The sequence below is a fragment of the Pinus tabuliformis genome, chromosome 2_1, assembly GCF_031772625.1.
Source record: "Pinus tabuliformis cultivar Carrire ecotype Pingquan chromosome 2_1, CPIR1, whole genome shotgun sequence".
NCBI classification, from domain to species: domain Eukaryota; kingdom Viridiplantae; phylum Streptophyta; class Pinopsida; order Pinales; family Pinaceae; genus Pinus; species Pinus tabuliformis.
The window spans coordinates 852,942,929-852,956,680 of NC_142299.1; positions in this window are offsets into that span (position 1 = coordinate 852,942,929).

Here is a 13,752-nt window from a genome sequence, read left to right on the forward strand (position 1 = left end):
AGCCATCACCATTCTATAAATTTGGACTATGATTCTGAATGGTATACTGGCTGGTAACCGGGGTCTGCCCATTTGGTTCCAATCAAAGGACACAACCAGGTTGCTTGGCGGTGGGACCGAATATACGGCCGGATACGATCCTGACGATGTTCCTTCCTGCGATAAAGGAATGGGCGCATTTCCCTGATGCTCATCAGAATCTGTGTTGACGAAAAGAATCTGGATGGTGTCATCCTTATTCTCTTCCGTGAGGGTGTCACTTGAAGATGAATCTTCAATGACGATGTCATTTGAGGATGAAACCTCTGAAGGAAGAACCGGGTCAACTTCCGTATCGACCTTTAGACTTTCATCTGGTTTGGATTCAGTAGGTTCATTTTCAATGACTGACGCTTCAGCTGACCACTTGAGCGGGCCAGCTGTATTTTCAACCAACGAAGGACTTGGCACGAGTTTTTTGTATCCAGGAGGAAGTATTACCGGAGAAACCGGACGATCTTCCAAAACTCTCTTTGCTTCGTCTAAGAAGGGACAACGGTGGATGGCGTGACCGCCTTCACACAGTCTGCAGGGGAATGTTGCTCCCCCTCTCTGTCTTGGACCTTCACTTTCGCTGGTTGACGGTAAGCAATCAACATGGCTATCAGAGGTTGATGCTCCCGAATTGTGCAAACGAGGGGACCAGTCCCTTAGTATCCGGGGAATACAGGGACAATCTCTATGGAAGTGGTCTCCTCTACATATGACACATGGCGATTTAGGCCCGGTCTGTGCTGTGTGTGGGTTTTTGCCAGATGTCTTTTGCTTGCCCCCAGTCGCCTTAGGCTCCTTCTTCTTCTTCTCTTTCTTCTTCTTTTCCTTCTTCTCCGTGGGAGCTTGGCTTTTGCCAGCCCTACCTTTTGAAGATGAAGGATTGGAGGAAGGGTTAGAAGAAGTAGAAGGTTGGTGGGACGCTCTAGACTCATCTAACTGTTGACTCGACTGCTCAGGAACCATGGTGTTCTGAACTACACTAGTTGAGAATAGCCAAACAGGCAGGCCAATTGTCAGTCCTGGAAGCGACAATGTGGCCATGTGGGGCGCACCAACTTCTCCCCAAGAGGAGAATGGACTAGGACTTCCATCATGCGGAGTTCCTTGGTTGGGGCGATCCATGTTCTCAACTTTAAAATCAACGCGGGAATAGGAGGTGATTATGTTCTGTTTAAAATAAATTTTATAACGACGCTTAGAAACAACTTGCTTTTTCACTTTTTAAGAGTCGAGAAAAAGCTAAAGATGACTCTAGTCTCCTTCGATGTTTTAACGAGCCCGAAGTGACAAATGCTCGTATGGACTTTTTCAGTTATAGAGTTTGAAAAAGGCCAAAAGAAACTGCTCTGGAGTTCTAGGCAGAGGGTGTGCCAAACCTTTCGCAAAACCACAGAATACGTTTTACGGTACGAGTGGTCGATCTTCGTGAATGCTGTGTTCACTGCATTGCGATCAGTAGGGCGGCCCACACGGTTTCCTATGGATAAAGGCTTTGATCCTATAGGGGTCTCCCAATATATACGCGACGGTACGTGGGAGCACAAGTCCGTATTGATACTTATCGCTTCACCGTGGAGGAATCACCCAACCACTCAACGCTAAGATATCACGTTTAACGACGCCGGAACACGTCTCTAGCTTATACCTCTAGATGTTTGCGTTATGTTTCAATGTGTTGTTATGTAAATTCAATTTATTTTAAGGTTGATCTTGTTTAGCAGTTTGCCTTTATGGATCACCACGAGATGTATATAAACACTCCTGAATGCAATCTAAGATGATAAGCAAGCTTTTCAATCTTTCAACTTTGAAAACCTTAACTACTGAGGGAGAAGGAAGATAACACCTTTTCACACAGATCATAGAGCACACACTAATGCACTTTCCTAAATCGACATGCAAACTGTCATAATGTACATGCCCAATGCAAGTATTTCTTTTCTCTTTCTTAATGTTTGATGAAATGCAAAAAGAAAGCTGTTGTATAACTTTGAATTCAATTTCAAGCGAAAACAAACAAGTTTGTCCAAAAATCGAAAGACACCTTATGATCTACTTGTTTCGACACTTAGAAATGTATGAATTCAAACCATATAACGAAAGCGACAAACTCAATCAGCTATGAACAACAAATAAACTAACTCTTAAGATCGGAAACGACACTTAATCACAGGTCTAGATCTAAGAGGTCAATGCAAGACTGGTTCACTTTTGTTATGGGAAACTGTAAATGACATAAGAAATACAAAAGAACAAATACAGTTTCTTTATACAACTGAGGCAGAATAATGACAAAGGAAGATGGTTCAGATAGGCCTACTAACTGGCAGCAAACAACAAAAACAACAGTGAAAACAGATCAAGACACAGCAAGAAACCACAGGAACTCAAGCCAAGACTGGTCCAGCGCAGGTGTAACACTGCCTGTTTGACCTTCAGCGCAGGTAGCCCCTTCGGGAACTGCGCTGAAATGCAGACTGCTAGTGTACAACCTGCAATGAAGAACGAGACTTTCGTCCGTCTTGGTTTCCGGGTCACAGATTGCTCAAAAATTCACAGTTTTTGCTCAAATCAGAAGCTATCAGTCAAGGACACACTAAGGGATGTAAAGGAGGATGAAAAGCTATCACTAAGAGCTTATTATAGTTCTTGTGGATCAGATCTTCAACTCATAAACTTGCTCAGAAACTGAGCCAGAGTAGCTGCCCTCTACTTTGTGTTTGATAGATTCAAACACAGTTCGATTTGGTACTCTCCTTGTTTATGAAATGAATAGCAAGAAACACAAAAAACTACCAAGATCCTCTCCCCAGTGGAGTCGCCATTTTGTTGGGGGGAAAAGTATCTAATGCAGAATGCCTCTATCCCTACTCTGAAGGTGATAGTACTCCAGCAACAACTGAATGCAAAGCTATTCAAAGTTTCTTCTTTATGGGATGAGAGAGGGAAGAAAAGGATGATCTACTAACCATTATCTTGCGCTTATAGTCGATCCAGTCTTCACTCCTTGCTGCTTGCTCCTAGCTCCTTGCCCTTTCACCGGCCCAGCTACACACAGATCCTGTAAAAGCACAAGAAAAGGAAACTACAAGAAGCATACATCCATAATCGATTATAGGATTAGCATAAATCAAATGTACAAACATCTATTCATCATAAAGATACATGCACATAGAAGAATCTTGAATACTTTATTGATAATAGAAGTAAAGTTCTGAGAGAGTTACAACCACAATGGGCCCAATCCAGCAACGCCTCCCAGCTGAATGAAATCTCCTCTTCACCTCCTTTCAAGAAAACACCCAATAGCTCTAATCACAAACCAACAGCACTTCCTTACTTGCACAAAATTCCAGCCTCCTCTAGACCTCATGAGAGAGCTCTATATATAGGAGATTTGGAGAAAGGATGAGTCATCTTGAGACTGGCCTGAAGCTGACTTGTGTCCTCTCCCACTTTAATTAATCTTTAGTTCTTGAGTCCACTTGGAGAATCTTGCTTCCACTTGGAGATCAAGACCCCCTTACTCATCATAGGGAGAATTCCTTGAACCAAGTGTCAGTTTGGAAGCTTCCTGGGCAGTTGACACCTTGCAGAATGACTGTGCCACTTGGCCAATCTCACCTAGCGCAGGTACCTTCATTGATTTTGACCTTCAGCGCAGGTACAAGGAGGAGCAGTTGACATTCAACGCAGATGCTCAGTGGAGCAGCTGACATGATCCAAAAATAGCCTGTTTTTGAGTGTTTTTGAGTGGAGAACTGATTTTCAGTGCTGTGGTTTGCAGACCTTGTTCCTCTAAGGGTAAGAACAACATGTTTAGGGACTTTGGATCCCTCAGATTATTGACATTTCATGCTCCATGCTGATAGGCACAAAAATGTCTGTAACACTATGTGTCTCTTTCTTATTCCCTCTCTCTATCTCACCTCCCAAACACACACATTCTCTCTCTATATCTATCTACCTCTCCCTCTCTCTCTCTTCCTATTTTCTCCCTCTCTCTCTTCCCTCCCGCTCTCCTCTCTCACTCTCTCTCCACTGTTCCATTTCCTATGAGTGGTGCAATAGAAGAAAGTAGGTTTGTCCATTTTCACTTAACTAGTGGATGGAATTTAGATTGATTCCATGCTTTCTCACATTGAGTACTAAGCCAGGGGAGTTGGGCAACCGATAAGCCAACATGACCACATAGTAAAAGCGACATGCTAGTGCATGATTATTTAGTAAGTACGAATGTACCCATGTAGATCTGAGACTCAAAGGAAGTGGACATAAAATCCAACAATCATTCATTATTCAAGGGTTATCCTTGCTCTGTTCTCCTAGTTTCCCACCAGATTGAAAGAGGTTTAAGGGAGGAAGGAAATGAAGATTCCAACATCATGAGAGTGGTGATAAATAAAATTATAAAATTATTTCAAAAATGATCCTAGATGAAACTATGTCACACTTGCATAGGTGAGAGCACAAATTTTCACAAAAACATATGAAAAATTCTTCATATTCTTTCTTAAATAAATTTATAAATTTATAGAAGATGGTGCACATGATTAATCTTAATTAATATTAATGAATGGTATCTAAATGGATTAATTGTGGTCGAACAAACTTAGATGAGTGGATCAAAAACAGCATAGATGACTTTTGTGAGGAGCAAACAATAGAAGAAAGGCATCTCTCGATGATGTTAAAATAGGATTTTATGAAAAATTGTATGACTAGTTTATCTACATAGTATGCACTTTAATTCACAAATTCCTGAGTGGTTAAGGCATTTGGAACATTTTTGAACCCCAATGATCTCCACTAACAAGATTGACTAGTACTTAGTAGGAAAAATAGCAATCTAGGTGGGAATATTTTTTGAATGCTAATTGAAAAATTGCTCAAGAAGCCTAGCAATAACTATAGAAATGAATGGATAATTGGGGTACCTTTCTCAACTAGTAAAAGTAATTTTGGCTTTGTTGTGGGGGGACAATTTGTGAGAATCCCTAAAATGGAGTAACCTTAGTTGATACACATTGAAGAGTCATTATGTGATCAGGTGCTCAAAAAAATAGCTCAAAATTCAAAGTTGTTGGATTGGTGTGGAACGTAGACGACCGCATAGTGCTTGTCATCCTGAATCCAACGCAACTCGTTTCATGCGAAACAGACTTCGTATGACTCCAGAAACGAGTTTTATCCACTTTCCCGAATAGAGGAATTTTCAAAAAAAAGGATAGCCCAGTCAACAGTCTGTACTGCTGACGTGGCACTGACTGGGCAGGGTATGTGGTCATTGACTTGATCAATGGGATCCTTCAGCAAATGGGGTGTTGATAAGTGTCATTTTATTATGGGTGAAATTAGCAAAATCTCATTGGTTGGAATGGTGGCCAACCATAGGCTGACACGTGGCCCAACCAGAGGTTGCCATGTGGCAGCTCGGGAGGCCACCAAAATTTTGTTTGAAGTCTGAGCGGAGGCAGCGGGGGTTGAACCTGCGACCTCCCAACACAACACCAAAGCCTCTACCAATTCGCCATGAGAATGGTTCCTAATAAACCATGGTTTCAACATAAGTTTAAATTACATTAGCGAGAGTTCAGAAGTTGGGCTTGCCCGTGGACAGACCACTACATGCGACCACTGTGGAGGATGAGTGGGGTCCTGGCTGGTGGGAAGGGGCCATTGGCCTTAGACCTAGGAACATGGCCCCCCATGTGGCCACAAATTTCAGAACTTAAGCATTAGTGGGCATTTAACGTGTGTGACAATTTCACTTGGTTTTCAATGAAATTGTCACTCTGTTAGCGCGTTTCTGGGGCGAAATTGTAGGATGATGTCAGATTTTGGGGAATTTGCAATGCGATTAGGAGAATAATCGGAAAGGCCATAACTTATCTAGTTTTTGACGAAATTAGTAGCAGAAAGAGGCTACATAGGAATTTTGGGGAATTTGGAACCACTGGAACAGGCTTCAGAGCATTTAGAGCATTGTAAACTAATGTATTCACACTTTTGAGCATAATAGAGAGGGCCAAGCCATTGGAATCTAGACCAAGGAGATGTAGCCCAGGAGGGGTGAACTCCTTCATCATGTGCTGCTATGATACTATTTATGCTGATGCTTATGTCTGTCATTCGTTGTTGTTCACTCATTTGTTTATGTTAGTTTTAACATAAAAAATACATAATAACTTTAAAAAACCCATGTTTAAACTTGCAAGAAATCTCACAAATTCTCAAGCATATTTGATATAATTTGAAAAGGAATTTTAGCACAATAGAACTAATTTTCTTAATTAGATCAAGTTTGGTATCAGAGCTCTTTGTTTTATTTGTGCAAGAAGGATTTAACTGTTTGCAAGTTTATGTCATGCTTACAAGGTTAAAACTCAAAAGAGGAGAAGGAAAACTGGTTGAAAGCCTTGAAGTTGGGTCAAGGGGAAGGAGGGCAAGGTTTCCACAATATCCACCACCAGTTCTTCCTCAAGTTGCTATTGAGACTCCAGTGAGCATGTCTCATGAAGGAGAACCTACAAACATGACAGAATATGAGAATGTATTCAGGAAGGCTTTCTTTGATATGATAGAGATGGTGAAGGTCCTCTATGAAGAGAGGAATACCAGACTGCAAAGCTCCAAATCTCCCAAAGGAGAAGGTTCTTCAGGAGGAGGTAATGGAAATGGTGGTAAACCTCCACCCTCTCCCCCATCTTCTTCATATTCTTCTTCACAAGCATCGTCACCCTCTTCTAGTAACACAACCCTTACTCATACTCATCAACATACCTCAAAAGGAACTAGTAAATAAAACTTGTTAAAACTTGATGTTAAATTGAACTGCCCATGTATAATGGTGAAGTGAATGTAGAGAAGCTTGATAATTTGATTTTTTAGTTGGAGGTCCATTACAGAATTGAAAACCTTCAAGAGGATGACATAAAGATTCAATTGGCTTCCTTGAGGATGGAGGGTGCAACATTAGTATGGTGGGAATCAAAGACACAAGAGGAGATTGAAAAACATGGTAAGATACCAATTTATTGGTCTTATTTCATTGTTTCAATTAAAAAACAATTCTACCCTATAGCTTATATGCAGAAAGACATCATGAATTGGCAGAACTTTAGACAGCTTAAAGGTCAAAATGTGCAATATTACACCCAATAATTTAGAAAAAGGTCTCTAATGTTAGGTGTAGACTTGCAATCACAAGACACGTTGTTGAAGTACATTGGGGGTTTACATAGTTACCTTAGGCATACTATTCTAATGTTTAATCCTGATAATCTAGATGAGGTGTTTGTAAGCCACTCATCTTGAGGCAAGAGGGAAAAACACTCCAGAAGAGGGTAGGAAAAATCAATTTAAGGGTAAAGGAAAAGAAAATGGTTTCAAAGGGAAAGGAAAGAAAAATGCATCTATCAAGAAAGAAGGAGAAAAATTAACATGCAAGCATTGTTCCAAAGAGGGTCACAATGAAGCTCATTGTTGGAAGCTTCATCCCGAAATGAAACCAAAGAAATTCAACAACAAGGGAAAACAAAAGAACACTACAACCATTCAACAGGATTTGGGATCCAATTCAGATGATGAAACTAAAATTACATCCATGGGCATGAAAGGAAAAGAATCCATTGCTAGCACTAGTACTTCAAATTTGCACAATGAAACTCCAAATGAAAAGAAGAGGATATAACTTTTTCACATAAGGGTGACCTCAAAACATAGCGAAATTGATACACTTTTTGACAGTGGCTCTCAAGCCAATCTTATCTCTAAAAACATTGTCAAAAGTTTAAACTTGGAAACCATTCCACATCATAAACCATATCCACTTGGATGGGTGTGTGACAATGCACAATTGCAGGTAACTAGAAAGTGTAAACTGAAATTTGCCATTACTACAAATTTCATAGATGAAGTGGAGCTTGATGTTGTGCCATTAGACATATGTGGTATAGTTTTGGGCAGCCCATATCTCTATGACATAAAATCTATCTTCCATAAACATGAAAACAAATACCATTTGTCCAAAGATGGAGTAGAATATGTTGTGAGAGCTCATAGCAAGAAACTAAATCTTTCACTTGTTAATGCAAGGCAGATGAAAAGACTAGTGAATTCAAGCAAGAGTTTTGTGCTTCTAATGATAAAATCCAAGAATGATGTTGATAATGAAGCTTTTAAAGGTTGTGATTCAAAATTTAAATCTGAATTGGTTGATGTAGTTAACCAATATGATGACATGTTTCAGGAACCAAAAGGATTGCCTCCCAAGAGAGGAATCCAAAATGAGTTATAGTTGAAACAACATTGGCATGTTGGATAAAGGGATCATGTATAGGATGTCAGTGATGGAAAGAGTAGAAACTAAAAATAAATTTCACGAGTTGTTGGATAAAGGGATCATCAGGCCATTTTCTTCACCATGCGGTTCACCCATCATTTTGGTGCCAAAGAAGGATGGAACATGGCGCATGCGTGTGGAATTTCTTGCATTGAACAAGATTATGGTAAAGAACCATTACCCACTACCTAGAATAGATGATTTACTTGATCAATTGAAATATGAAAAGTATTTTACTAAGTTGGACTTAAGGAGTGGCTACCATCAAATTAGAATTGCTGAAGAAGACATTTGGAAGAAAAAATTCAAAACAAAACAAGGTTTGTTTGAATGGATAGTCATGCCTTTTGGTTTATGTAATGCTCCTGCTACCTTCATGCATGTGATGAATGATGTGTTGAGGCCATTTCTTGATGAGTTTGTTACATTCTAATTAGATGACATCTTAATTTTTAGTAAACCTCATGATAAACATGTCATGCATGTGAGAAAAGTACTTGATGTCTTAAAGAAATAACAGTTGTATTTAAAGATGTCAAAGTGTGAGTTTGGAAAAACTTCTTTAGTTTACTTGGGTTATATTGTTGGAGGAGGTGAGTTGAAAATAAATCCCTCCAAGGTTGATGTCATTTTGAATTGGCCAAGGCCCAAGAAGTTTTTTGGGAGCATCCCAATATTGGAGGAAATTCATTGGTAACTTTTATTTTATAGAAGCTCCTTTGCATGCATTGACAAGTGTGAAAAATATTTTTCAGTGGGGAGGAAAACAAAAAAAGGCCTTTGATGCATTGAAGGAAAATATCAGTTCAACTCTAGTACTTTCACTCCAGACTTGAGATAGTAATTTGAGATTCAGATTGATGCTAGTGAATATGCCATGGGTGCAGTCCTCATGCAACATGGTAAGCCTATCTGTTTTCATTTGGAAACTTTCAATGGTGCAATGATTAATTATCCTACATATGACAAGGAATTGTATGCATTGGTGCAAAGTGTGAAAACGTGGAAACACTACTTAATGGGTAAGGAAACAATCATTCACATTGATTAGCAACCATTGCAATACTTGCAATCTCAATCAAAGTTGTAGCAATCAAGGCACTTCTGATGGATGGGTTTCCTTCAACAATTCCACTTGGTAATAAGGTATAAGAAAGGTATCTACAATAAAGTTATTGATATGCTTTCTAGGCCTATTATTAGTGTATCTACATTACTCAAGCATAATATTGTTTTGCATGAAAGTTACATTGAGCATTATGCATTAGACAATGAATTTCAGGATGTTTATGAAAGCTTGAGTCAAGGTAACCAAGTAGAGGAATTGGATTATAATTTGCATGATAACTTGTTGTACCATCTTGGCAATCTTTGTATTCCACAGGGAGAAATAGTCAACATCATAAGAGAGGCACATACTTCTCTTATTGCTGGTCATTTCAGTGTAAGTAAGATGGTGGCACATGTACAGAGGTATTGTTATTAGCCTCGTATGCTTGAAAGTGTGTCACATTTTATTAAAGGATGTTCATTATGTGCAGTTAGTAAGCCTAGCAATTGGAAGTTAGGATTTTACACACCACTTATGGTTCCTTCACGACAATGGGAGAGTGTTTCTATCGATTTTGTAGGAGGTCTTCCATTGTCAAAAAGAGGTCATGATTATTTTTATGTAGTTGTGGATAGGTTCAACCAAATGTGTATTTTGATTCCATGTAAAAAGAAAGTTACAACTGAACAAACTGCTCAGTTATTCTTTTAGAATGTATGGGTGCATTTTGGATTGCCCACATCCATTGTTAGTGATCGAGATTCTCTATTTGTTGGGAACTTTTTGTCAAGCTTATGGGGATTCATGGACACCAAATTAAAAAAGAGTACAACATTTCATCTACAAATAGATGGTAAAATAGAGGTGTTGAATAGGATAGTGATACATCTTCTTCGTGGGTATTGCAACAAGCATCCTAAGTTGTGGGATGAACATTTTCACTATATTCATCATGCTTGCAACTGGGCCAAGCACTCTTCAACTCAAACATCACAATTTGAGGCATTTTTGGGATACTTACCTAAGTCTCCTTTGGATTTTATTTTTGGGAAAGCTGTTGCTATTGTTGGTCATAGTGAAATAGACAAAGCAAGAAGGTTCATTGAACAAATCCAATTGGTACACCAAAGAGTTCAAGAACAACTTGAAAAGAGCCAAGGCAAGTACAAAGCAAGGCATGACAAGCATCATGTAGATCAAAAGTTCCAAGTCGGTGATGAATTTTGGCTTCACGTTAACAAAGAGAGGCTCCAAGGAGAAGGAAACAACTGAAACCAATTAGATATGGTCCATTCTAAATTTTGGAAAAGATTGGTAGCAATTCCTTCAAGTTGGATTTGCCTTCATATATGAAAATTTATGTTGTTGTTAATGTTGAGAACTTAAGGTTGTATGAGCCTCCTTTGATTGAAGACCAAAGAGAAAATGTACAAATTCCTTCCATTGAGGATTTTTCTCCTGAATGCCTTGATGAACTACAACAAGACACCATTCTTGACAGAAGAACAAGGTCTTCAAAATGAGGGATGTGGATTGACTTCGAGTGGGGCTCAAGGGAACAAATCCTTTAAAGGAAAAATGGATTGAGATTGGAAAGGTGAGGGAATTATACCCTCACTTGCTGGACAATTGAAAGTGATCTTTTAGGATCCAAAAGGCGTCCATTGGGGAGGAATGATCAAGCACTCAAAAAAGTAGCTCAAAATTCAAATTTTTCGAATTGGTGTGGAACTTGGACGACCGCATAGTGCTCATCATCCTGAATCCGAAGCAAGTTGTTTCATGAAAAATGGACTATGTATGACTCTAGAAACGAGTTATGTCCACTTTTCTAAATAGGGGAATTAAAAAAAAAGGATAGGCTAGTTAGTAGTTCGTACTACTGACTGGGTAGGGTATGTAGTCGTTAACTTGGTCAATGGGATCTTTCGTCGAATGGGGTGCTGCAAAAGTATCATTTTATTATGGGTGAAATTGGCACAATCTCATTGGTTGGAATGGTGGCCAACCACAGGCTAACACATGGCCTAGAAGAAGGCCACCATGTGGTAGCCTGGGAGGCCACAAAAAAATTGTTTGAAGTCCAGGTGGAGGTAGTAGGGGTCGAACCCTCGACCTCCCAACACAACACCAAAACCTCTACCAATGCACCATGAGAATGGTTCTTAATAAACCATGGTTTCGACATAAATTTAAATTACATTAGTGTGGAGTTTAGAAGTTGGGCCAACCCGTGAGGGCCATCCCGTGGACACACCATCGCATGTGACCACCATGGAGGACGAGTGGGGGCTCGACCAATGGGGGTGAGCCGTTGGCCTTAGCCCTGGGCACATGGCCACAAATTTCAGAACTTAAGCGTTAGCAGACATTTAAATTGCCTGACAATTAAACCTAGTTTTTGGCATAATTGTCGCTTCGTTAGCACGTTTCTGGGGAAAAATTGTAGGATGATGCTGGATTTTGGGGAATTTATGATGTGATTAGTAGAAGATTGGGAAAGACCATAACTTCTTCATTTTTTGATAAAATCAAGAATAGAAAGAGGCTACACAAGAATTTTTGGGCATTTTGGAGCCACTGGAACACATTTCAGAGCATTCTAAGCATTGTAAACTGATGTATTCACACTTTTGAGCATAATAGAGAGGGCCAAGCCATTGGAAGGTAGACCAAGGATACATAGCCTAGGAGGGGTGAACTCCTTCATCATGTGCTACTGTGATATTGTTTATGGTGATGTTTACGTCTGTCATTTGCTGTTGTTCAGTCATTTGTTTATGTTAATTTGCACATAAAATTACATAAAAACATTCAAAAACCCATGTTTAAACTTGCAAGAAATCTCACAAACCATTAATCATATTTAATATAATATGAAAAGGAATTTTAACACAACAAAACTAATTTTATTAATCAAATCATTATTCTAAGGAAAATGAGGAAGTCAACTACAAGAGAGTGAGAGTATGCACTAGATGAAGAAAAAAAGAAAGGGATGCTCAAAAGAATTCAATCATTCAAGACAACGATTGATATTCAAAAAGTTGGAAGGGACAAAAGCCAAAATAAAATCATAGTGATACATGATGTTGCAAACCATCATCGATCCCAAAAAATATTCTCAACAGTGGCAATTCATTGGAGTGCTAAATAGGTTTGATGATTATATAGATGTCACATGGGAAGAATCCCTGATGGTTCATGAGTTGAATGAAGATATAAAATTAGTAGAGGTAAGCATTGTCACCCTTTGATTGGTAGAGAAGGTTGAAATAATAGAAGTTGAGAGTTAGGACATATGATACATAATCATCCAAACATTTATGTAACAAGCTGTCTATGTTCAATAATTCCTCATGTTCAAGAATTATTTTTGGAACATTTACAAGTATGTTCTTGGCGATCTTCATAATGGTATAAAATAGACAACGATCTAAATGTGAGAGATATGTTGTTGCTTGGAATACCCCAAAAAAGGTGAAATGGTTAAGTATTGAAAGAGATAATAACATACTACTCCACATAAAAGATATTAGAACTGTACCCCTTATATGATTTATTATTTGAGGATACCTCAATTTTTTCAAACATTGTGAGGAAGTGATGCAACCACAAACAAGATATTTTACGTACTATAAAGATCAAAATTGTTAGATCGATGAAATAAACCTTCTAGTAAAATCGACCAAAGTTGATCAACTAAACACTAAGAAACCATTGATTATCCTATGACTAGCTGCACATACTACAATATAGAGGAAAAACCCTCCTCCTTAAAAAAAATGTTGCACGACCATCTATCCCTCTATAAGGGTCATGAAGATATTGAAAATCAATGGTTCATATGTGAGAAAAATTGGGTTGTGATGGATATACCACACATAAACCAAATCAAATTGCAACATGGGTTGGAGAATTAAATAAAATAATGTTAATATGATTTATTTTTATTTTTTAAAGCTTGGTAGATCATCCTTTTTCATTAATATAAATCAAATTTACACGACATAGAACTGGATAGGTGGCCTCAACTTGCCCATTGGGAAACCAAGTTTGTTGGCCACCTATCCGTATTATATGTCATCCAGTAGCAAAAAATCTTAAGTCTCTCTATCCAAGAAATATAAGTTTCAGTTTCATGTCCACTTCCATACTCTAGAGTTTTACATACATATATAATTATATAGACAAATTTAAAAGCTAGCTACATATATAAACAAAACTATCATAAAGTAAGTATGCTAATCCTGTTGCTCAACTGACGTTGATTCCACTAGTGTTGGATCTTTGGAATTATTTCCAGGCAACTCCGTTTGAACCA